The sequence below is a fragment of the Callospermophilus lateralis genome, chromosome 17 (assembly GCF_048772815.1).
Source record: "Callospermophilus lateralis isolate mCalLat2 chromosome 17, mCalLat2.hap1, whole genome shotgun sequence".
Classification (NCBI taxonomy): domain Eukaryota; kingdom Metazoa; phylum Chordata; class Mammalia; order Rodentia; family Sciuridae; genus Callospermophilus; species Callospermophilus lateralis.
In genome coordinates this window covers 57,997,583-58,008,021 of record NC_135321.1, presented here as the reverse complement: position 1 = coordinate 58,008,021, position 10,439 = coordinate 57,997,583, and the positions used below count along the sequence as shown (strand labels likewise).

The 10,439-nt window shown below is 39.1% G+C and overlaps 1 pseudogene across 1 annotated transcript in view; it reads right to left on the bottom strand.

Moving 5' to 3' along the window:
- Nucleotides 1-6,171: 6,171 nt before the first annotated feature.
- The window catches only part of LOC143382663 (E3 ubiquitin-protein ligase RNF213-like), an 86,874-nt pseudogene continuing 82,606 nt past the window's right edge, over nucleotides 6,172-10,439 (bottom strand). Inside the window, exons 53-56 of the transcript XR_013154547.1 lie at nucleotides 9,776-9,970; nucleotides 9,254-9,343; nucleotides 8,991-9,169; nucleotides 6,172-7,021 (exon numbers count right to left, since the gene is read on the bottom strand). The product of XR_013154547.1 is annotated as an E3 ubiquitin-protein ligase RNF213-like (transcript). The remainder of the gene's footprint in view (nucleotides 7,022-8,990; nucleotides 9,170-9,253; nucleotides 9,344-9,775; nucleotides 9,971-10,439) is intronic.

Genomic DNA, 10,439 nt, shown 5'->3' with positions numbered 1-10,439 from the left:
GTCAAAGTGTAATCACTGTTAGTAGGTAATATGTAACTTTTTGGGTTATTAAAGATGATGGCAGAGAGGCGTAAGCATTCCTTTTGTCTGCCATCCTTCTGTCTGTTTCCACTCTTCCCTGTGTGTCTGTCCTTTGTGTGCCTCCTCCACAGTTCTCCCCACACAAGTGTTCCTTTACAGTCTTGGGGGGAATCTCCATAATGATTTCAGTGTTCCTTTACAGTCTTGGGGGGAATCTCCATAATGATTTCCATATTAGCTGTACTAATATAGATTCCTAGAAATGATGCGGATGGTCCTTCCCCACCCCGTTCTGCCAGCATTTATTGTTATATGTATTTTTAATGGCTGTCAGTTTAAGTGGAGTGAAATGAAATCTCAGTGGAGTTTTGATTTCCATTCTCCTGATGACTCTAGTTGTCAAACATTTTTAAAAAAATTTTTGGCTGTTTGTACTTCTTCTTTTAAGAAATGTCTCTTTAACTTTTTTGCCCATTTATGGAATGGGTTTTTTGATATTGAGGGGGTTTTTTTAGTTCTTTTAATATTCTAGATATTAATCCTCTGGCATTCTATAGATTGTGTCCTTGTGCTATGAATTGTCTCCTTTGCTGTGAAGAAGCTTTTTAATCTGATGCCTTCTAACTTATTGCTCTTATTTACTGAGTTGGAGAAGTCCTTAATATTTACTGAGTTAGAGAAGTCCTATTAAGAAAGTCATTGTCTATACTTATATGTTGGAGCTTTTCCTTTTTTCTCCTCTATCAGTTGTGAAGTTGAAGGTCTTTTCCTAGGTTTTTGGTCCAATTGAGCTGACTTTTGTTACAGAGTCATAGATAAGTACCTATTTTTAATCTTATGGATATCCTGTTTTCCCAGCATCACTTGTTAAGAAGGCTTTCTTGTTTCCAGTGTAACTTTTTGGCACCTTTGTGGGTTTGTTTCTGTGTCTTCTATTCTGTTTCATTGATCTACATATCTAAATGTATGTTAGTACCAAGCTGATTTCATTACTATGACTCTGTAGTATAATTTAAAGTCAGACATTGTGATACCTCTAGCTTTAATCTTTTTACTCAGATTTATTTTGATAATCAAGGGTCTTTTGTTCTTCCATATAAATCTTGGGATTTGTTTTTTATGGTTTTGAAAAGAATATCATTGATATTTTCATGGAAGATTACATTAGATCTGCAGATTGATTTTGGTAGTATGGTCATTTAACAATATTAAATCTTCCTATCATGAGCATTTGTGGTCTTTCCATATTTTGTTGTCTTCTTCAATTTATTTTTTCCATGTTTTGTAAATTTTGCCTATAGAAGCCTTTCACCTTTTTGGTTAAACTTGTTGCTGTTTTAAGTTCTTATAAGCTATTGTTCATGATTTTTTCCTCTAATTTCTTAACAGACACATCAGTAGTGTATAGGAAAGTGATTGTTTCTATATGTTGTTTTTGGATCCTGCTACATTGCTGACTTTGTTTATCATCATTAGAAGTGTACTGGTGGAGCTTTTTGGATCTTCTAAGTTCAGTATAATATCATCTGCAAACAGAGACAATTTGGCTTTTCTATTTGAATCCCTTTTATTTCCCTTTCTTACCTAATTTCTGTGGCTAGAGTTTCAAAAAAATATATTGAATAAGAGTGGTGAGAGTGGACATCCTTGTCTTGTTCTTGATTTTAGAGGAAATCCTTTCAGGTTTTCCCTATTCCATACAATGTTGGCACTGGGTTTGTTGTTTATGGCCTTAATTATGTTACGGCCAGTTCTGCATATCATCATCAGCAGGACGATCACCACCAGTGTCAGCTTGGGTGGAGGGTGATTGCCTCAGGGTGGCAGGTGGCAGCTGAAGGCACCCTGCACAGCTGTAGTGCAAAGGCTTGGGTAGCAGGCACCCCTAGGCAGTGACCCTGGGGTGGGAGGCTGTGAGGCATAGAGGCAGACACACTGCAAGGCTTTCCTCTGACCCTCCCTTGTGCCTAGGCAGACAGGGGGCAGGAAGGAACTCAGCAGCAGGGCACTGCTATCCCCTCATTGCTACCTGGAACCCAGGACCTTCACACCTAGAAACCACAGTAGCAGCTAAATGTGCTCCCATAGTGGACTCGGTGTATCTGAGGAGAGGAGATGAGCACTGGGATATGCTGAGGCCACAACACTTTCTCTGATTTTCACCCATCAACAGATCCCTCGTTCCCCAGAGACACCAGATTTTAAACAGTGGCTGCAGCAGCAGCTTCTTGGCCTGGGTACATTGTACTTCTAATCTTGTTGAGTCTTAGAATTTTTTGGTTTCTTGTCAGATTTCTTTGATGATCCACTCATCATTACAGTGTGTATTGTTTAATCTCCATGTCTTTGTATATGTGGTTTACTTCTTGCTGTTGATTTTTAATTTTACTCCATTACCATTGAAACAGGATATGTGGAATCATTTCATTTTGTTTTCATATTTGCTAATGATTACTTTGAAAATCATCAGAGGGAGGTAGTACAGTAAAGGAAAAACTAATCAAAGAGGAAAACTAATTCAAGTTAAATAACAAAAATAAACAAATATGGCTGGAAATACAAACCATGTCTCAATAGTAACCCTAAATGTTAATGTCTTAAACTCACCAATCAAAAGACAGGCTAGAAAATTGGATTAAAAAAAAGATCCAACAATATGCTGCCTCCAGGAGACTCATGTGATAGGAAAAGACATACACATACTAAAGTTGAAAGGTTCCAAATAATCATACCACTCACATAGACTGTGAAAGCAAGCAGGGGTTTCCAAACTCATATAACATAAAGTAGACTTCAAGCCAAGGTTAATCAAGGATAAAGATGGACATTATAAACTGCTCAAGGGAAGCATACACCAATAAGACATAATAATCATAAATATATAAGTCCCAAACAATGGTGCAACTATGTTCATCAAACAAACTCTTCTCAAATTCAAGAGTCAAATTGACCACAAAACAATAATCTTGGGTGACTTTAACACACCTCTCTAGCCACTGGATAGATCTTCAAAACAAAATGTTGAATAAAGAAACTACAGAACTCGATAATAACACAATTAATAACTTACACTTAACTGACATATATAGAATACTTAAACCTGCATCAAGCAGATACATTTTTTTTTCAGTAGCACATGGATCCTTCTCTAAAATAGATGATATCCTATGCCAAAAAGCAACTCTTAGCAAATATAAAAAAGTAGAGATACTACCATGCATTTTATCAGATCATAATGGAATGAAATTGTAGATCAATGACAAAATAAAACATAAAAATTTCTCCATCACCTGGAAACTAAACTATATGATACTGAATGAACAATGGGTCACAGAAGACATCAAGGAGGAGATTAAAAAATTCCTAGAAGTAAATGAGAACATAGACACAAAATATAGAAATCTCTGGGACACTGTGAAAGCAGTACTAAGAGGAAAATTCATTGCATGGAGTTCATTCCTTAAAAGAAGAAAATGTCAATAAATAAATGACCTCACACTACATCTCAAAGCCCTAGAAAAAGAAGAACAAACCAGCAGCAAAAGCAGTAGAAGGCAATAAAAAATTAAAATTAGAGCTGAAATCAATGAAATTGAAACAAAAGAAACAATTTAAAAAATTGACAAAGCAAAAAGTTGGTTCTTTGAAAAAATAAATAAAATTGACAGATTCTTAGCCAGGCTAATAAAGAGAAGGAAAGAGAGAACAAAAATTACCAGTATACATGATGAAAAAGTTAATATCACAACAGACACTACAGAAATACAGAGGATAATTAGAAATTATTTTGAAATCTTATACTCCATTAAGATAGAAGACATTGAAGGCATTGACAAATTTATTAAGTCATACAATTTGCCCAGATTGAGTCAGGAAGATATACACAATTTAAACAGACCAATATCAAGTGAGGACATAGAAGAAACCATAAAAAGCTTACCAACCAAGAAAAGTCCAGGACCAGATGGATACACAGCCAAATTCTACAAGATCTTTAAAGAAAAACCAATACAAGTACTCTTCAATTTATTACAGGAAAGAGAAAAAGAGGCAGTAATTCCAAACTCATTCTATGAGGCCAATATCACCCTGGTCTCAAAACCAGGCAAAGACACATCAAAGAAAGAAAACTTCAGACCAATATCTCTAATGAACATAGATGCAAAAATTTTCAATAAAATCCTGGCAAATCGAATAGAAAAACATCAAAAAGATTGTGCACCATCATCAAGTGGATTCACCCTAGGGATACAAGGTTGGCTCAACATATGGAAATCAATAAATGTAATTCACCACATCAATAGACTTAAAGATAAGAAGCATGTGATCATCTCAATAGACACAGAAAAAAGCATTTGACAAAATATAGCACTCCTTTATATTCAACATAGTAGAAAAACTAGGGATAACAGGAACATATCTCAACATTGTAAAGGCTATCTATGCTAAGCCTCAGAACAACATCATTCTAAATGGAGAAAAATTGAAGGCATTCCTTCTAAAAACTGGAACAAGACAGAGATGCCCTCTTTCACCACTTCTATTCAACATAGTTCTTGAAACACTGGCCAGAGCCATTAGATGAAAGAAGTCAAAGGGATATGTATAGGAAAAGAAGAACTTAAATTAGCACTATTTACTGATGATATGATTCTATACCTAGAAGGCTCAAAAAACTCCATCAGAAAACTTTTAGAACTAGTAAATAAATTCAGCAAAGTAGCAGGATATAAAATCAACATCCATAAATCAAAGGCATTTCTGTATATCACTGACAATACTTCTGAGAAGGAAATGAGGAAAACTACCCCATTCATAATAACCTCAAAAAAAAGATATTTGGGTATCAACTTAACGAAAGAGGTGAAAGATCTATACAAAGAAAACTACAGAACCCTAAAGAGAGAAATCAAAGAAGACCTTAGAAGATAGAAAGGTCTACCTTGCTCTTGGATAGGCAGAATTAATATTATCAAAATGACCATACTACCAAAAGCACTATACAGATTTAATGCAATTCTGAACAAAATCACAATGGAATTCCTAATAGAAATAGAAAAATAAATCATGAAATTCATCTGGAAAAATAAGAGACCCAGAATAGCTAAAGCAATCCTTAGCGGGAAGAGCAAAGCAGGTGGCATCACTATACCAGATCTTAAACTATACTACAGGGCAATAGTAACAAAACAGCATGGTACTGGCACCAAAATAGACTGGTAGACCAACGGTACAGAATAGAGGACACAGAAATTAACGCCAAAATTACAATTATCTTATATTAGACAAAAGTACCAAAAACACGCACTGGAGAAAAGATAGCCTCTTCAACAAATGGTACTGGAAATCCATTTGCAACAAAATGAAATTAAACCCCTGTCTCACCATGCACAAAACTTAACTCAAAATGGATCAAGGACCTAGGAATTAAATCAGAGACTCTGCGTCTAATAGAAGAAAAAGTAGGCCCTAATCTTCATCATGTGGGATTAGGGCCCAACTTCCTTAATAAGACTCCTATAGCACAAGAATTAAAACCAAGAATCAATAAATAGGATGGAATCAAACTGAAAAATTTCTTCTCAGCAAAAGCAACAATCTGTGAGGTGAACAGAGAGCCTACATCCTGGGAGCAAATTTTTACCCCTCATACATCAGATAGAACACTATTCTCTAGGATATATAAAGAACTCAAAAAGCTAAGCACCAAAAAAACAAATAACCCAATCAACAAATGGGCCAAGGACCTGAACACACACTTCTCAGAAGAGGATATACAATCAATCAATAAATACATGGAAAAATGCTCATCATCTCTAGCAATCATAGAAATGCAAATCAAAATTACTCTAAGATATCATCTCACTCCAGTCAGAATGGCAACTATTATGAAGACAAATAACAATAAGTGTTGGTGAGGATGTGGGGGGAAAGGTACACTCATACATTGCTGGTGGAACTGCAAATTGGTGCAGCCAATATGGAAAACTGTATGGAGATTCCTTGGAAATCTGAGGATGGAATCATCATTTGACCCAGCTATCCCACTCAGTCTATACCCAAAGGACTTAAAAATAGCATACTACAGGGACACAGTCACATCAGTGTTTATAGCAACTCAATTCACAATAGCTAAACTGTGGAGTCAACCTAGATACCCTTCAGTGGATGAATAGATAAAAATAATGTGGCATATATACACAATGGAATTTTACTCGCAATAAAAGAGAATAAAATCATGGCATTTGCAGGTAAATGGATGGCACTGGAGAAGATAATGCTAAGTAAAGTTAGCTAATCTCCCCCAAAAAACCAATGCCGAATGTTTTCTCTGATATCAGGAGGCTGACTCACAATGGGGTAGAGAGGGGAAACATGGGAGAAATAGATGAATTCTAGATAGGGAAGAGGGGAGGGAGGGGAAGGGAGGAAGAAGGGGATTAGCAAGGATGGTGGACTGTGATGAACATCATTATCCAAAGTACATGTATGAAGACATGAATTGGGTGTCAATCTACTTTATATACAAACAGAGATGAAAACTTGTGGTGATTACGTATAATAAGAATTGTAATGCAACAAAAGTACATGTATATAGACATAAATTGGTATGAAAATTTGTGCTCTATATGTGTAATAAGAATTGTAATACATCCCGCTGTTGTGTATTTAAAAAATAAAATAAAATCAATAAAAAGTAAAAAAAAAAAAACCCATCAGCTGGCACAGTGCATGCTGGCCTTGAATTCAGTGTTATGCCAACACTGTCTTTCCAGCTGCCCTTGAGGCACAGTGGAGGGGAGGGGAGCTATGTCCCCAGCACATAAAGGGACAGAGTAGAGAGTCCTATTTTGCTTGCCGGTCTTGTTTCCGTGCAACTGCTACTTTCCATACAGAGACGCAGCTGGCCAGCAGTATCTCTTCTGGGAACTGGGATTCCACTTCCGGAAGAACTTCGCTCTCTTTAGTTTCCATGTAACTCACCAGAGTGTCCCTCAGGCTGCAAAATCAGGCACAAGAGACAGTGTTTAGAGCATTCAGGAGCCTATCAGCTCTCACTCTTTCCAGGACTGGGGTGCTAAGACCAGAAATACTTAGGGTCAGCTTCAGGTAAGCCAGCTGCCCAGTTCCTGAGCTGGACCTGGAGTCCTAGACTCAAGGCTTCTGGGGGGTGGAGCTTCCTTGATGATGCTCAGCTAGGCCATTTCCGGCACTCCACTGATGGGCCTGTCTGGCTGCATCAGAAACAAAGCTTTGCCACTCAGAAAAAGGAAGGTGTTCCCTCTCATGGTTTATCTTACCAAAGGTTGCAAATTCTCTAGGAAGGGGAACTTTACTGTACAGGCATGTGCCATACGGCCTGAGGGCAGAAACAGCAAATGTAGCCTGACTGTCCATCCAGAAAGCCAGTCAAGTGAAATACCTGCCTCATACCACACATAAAAGTGAACTGACTAATGAAAGAAATGTGCAATGTAGAACTATAAAAGCAGCAGGAGAAAACAGTATGGCTTAGCACCCTGGGATGTGATAAGGAAGTATGTCCCTATGGCAGCTTTTTTTGGGGAGGCAGGGGAAGTACTGGGGATTGAACCCAGGGGTGCTTAGCCACTGTGCCACATCCCCACCCCCCACACTTTAAAAGAAATATATTGTTAGTTGTAGATAAATGCAATAGCTTTATTTTGTTTATTTATATGTGATGTTAAGGAGCGACCCCAGTGCCCCACACATGCTAGGCAAGTGCTCCACCACTGAGCTACAATCCCAGCCCACATCTCCACCCCTTTTCAATATTTTATTTAGAGATAGGGCCTTGCTGAGTTGCTTAGGGCCTTGCTAAGTTGCTGAGGCCGGCTTTGAACTTACAATCCTCCTGAGCTCGTAAGATTACAGACACACACCACTGCACCCAGCCCCACAGAGGCTTTATGAAAAAAATCCTATCAATTGACTTCTTACTTCTATCAATTGTAACATGTAGATCAAAGGAAATAATCTATTCTATACAAAGAGCTTTTACAAATCATTAAAAAAGAGATAAAGGGGCTGTGTAGACCACTCACCTGGATTTGATTCTCAGCACCACATATAAATAAATAAAATAAACATATTGTGTCCATCTACAACTAAAAAATAAATATTTTTTAAAAGAGTGAGATAAGGGCTGAGTTGTGGCTCGGTGATAAAGTGCTTGCCTCGCATGCGTGAGGCCCTGAGTTTGATTCTTAACACCATATAAGAATAAATAAATAAGATATTATGTCCATCTACAACTAAAAAATATTTTTTAAAAAGGAATAAACTGGTTAGGGGTGGTGGTATATGCCTGCAATCCCAGCAACTCAGGAGGCTAAGGTAGGAGGATCACATAGTTGAGACCAGCCTTAGCACTGGTGAGGTCCTATCTCAAATTAAAAAATAAAAAGACCTGGGGATGCAGCTCAGTAGCTAAGTAACCATGGGTACAATCTTTGGTACTAAAAAAAAAAAAAAGAAAGAAAGAAAGAAAAAAAAAAAAAAAAACAGATCAATTGCCCTGCCCAATAACCAGAAGCTACCAAGAGCTATTTCCGAGGATGATAAACAAATGGTGATAGATTTTAAAATGTGCCCAGCCACACAAGTAGGTAGGAAAACAAGTGAAAACAAGACACCATCTTTTGGCCATTAGATTGACACAAATGTAAAATTCACAAAATTTTGGATATTTCAGATTTCACACATTGGTGTAGCTTAATCTACCTAATCTAAAATGCATACTTCTTTGACATAGTTAGGTCTACTTGTTATAATGAGCATATATGATTTCATAGTTATCTTTTAGAAGTCCCCAAAAGATTAAAACCAAAGAAATAAGTTCTCAGTTGCTCTGGTGATGGAGAACAGTAGACAGAGGGTCCTGTGGTAAGATGGAACTACCTTCATGTCAAGGGAGATGCCAAACATTCTAGGAGTGCACACCCTACCTCCATTCAGGGTTGAAGCTCTCCCGGGCCTGGGTGTTTCTTAGTTTCAACACCAGCAGCTCATGGAGCTCCATGAGGAAAGCATCTAGGTCTGTGTGATTCAGGAAGGTGCTGAGGAGCTTAGCAATTTCTGGGCTGAGGTCTGCTTTGTACCTAGAACTGATTTCCCAAAAGGGATCCTAAAAAAGATGAACAAGTACAACATCAAAGCCTGGGACCAGTGTGCAGCACCCTCAGTCTGGGCAGAGGCAGGGCAGACTCACTTTCTTCAGTCGCAGTAGCTGTTCCGATTTATGAGCAGAGAGGAATTGCCAGAGGACAATAGCATGTTTTAACTGACATCTGCTTAAAGCCTGGAAAAGGAAGAGAGTCCCAAGTAGGAGTGAAGGCTCACTCTGAGTGGTACCCAAGAGCACTTCTCCCTAATTTTGTCCATTTTCATCATGAGGCCATCTCTGTTCCATCCACAAGTCTACCTGTCTCATCTTGGAAACATCTGAGAGTCTCCCCCTCCTGCAGCAGCTTGTAACTGTGAGTATCACGCAGTGAGCAGGTAGTCAATGTCCTCAGTCACCTGTGCATCCTGCTCTACTAGGTGGTCAGCACTGAGCGTCCCTGCCTCTCCTGTCCTCAGTGTGCACTGAAACTCTGTGGACTGGTAAGGGGTAGGGTTCCTGACCACCCCTTTCCCCAGATACCTGCACCAGGCTCCTGCGTGGTGGCATTCTGGCAGGAAACTAAGACCAGGTGGTCCTGATTCTCCTTGAAAAGCACAAAAGACCTACCTTTAAAACCGGAGTTGTTTGGTCGCTCATTTGCAGGATGTCTTGGACATACACATTTAGGTACATATTTGGATCCCCACCAGCTGTGCCTAGAAAGCCCAGAGTGACCTCTATGATAGACAGTGCTTCACAGACATCACTGTAGGACCGAAGCTCTCCACTGATGGCACCCATGGCCGAGTTGGGGAGGGGGCTCTGAAACCAAAATCAGGACAGAGTCTTGGGTCAGGCTATTGCTTCTCCTACTTGGTAAGAGCCTAACTGTGAGCTGACAGCACAGGCGGGGCCAACTATCCAGCACTTATGGTAAGAGCTGATGCTTGTGCTTGAAGGGATGCTGAGTGCCGCAGCCTTTCAGACTTTGCACAGAAATCAGCCCAAGTTAACTGAATCCTCCACATGATCCTTGAGGACAAGGAGAGGCACAAGAGCCTCTCCACTTTTTGGTAGCAGAACCTAAGGAGCAGGAGTAACCTTTAGTACCTGAAGCAGCTGCTGATCTGTTGCTGAATATTGATATCTGGTCATGATATCATCATTGAGAAAACAACCCCCAAGGGGTCAGTCTGTTCTCATCAAGAAAGTTTGGTGATCTGCCATCCTGCTTGCCTCTCTGAGCTCTGGGCTCCCTAAGCTCCTCAGGGAGCCAGAAAGCCTGGTGCTT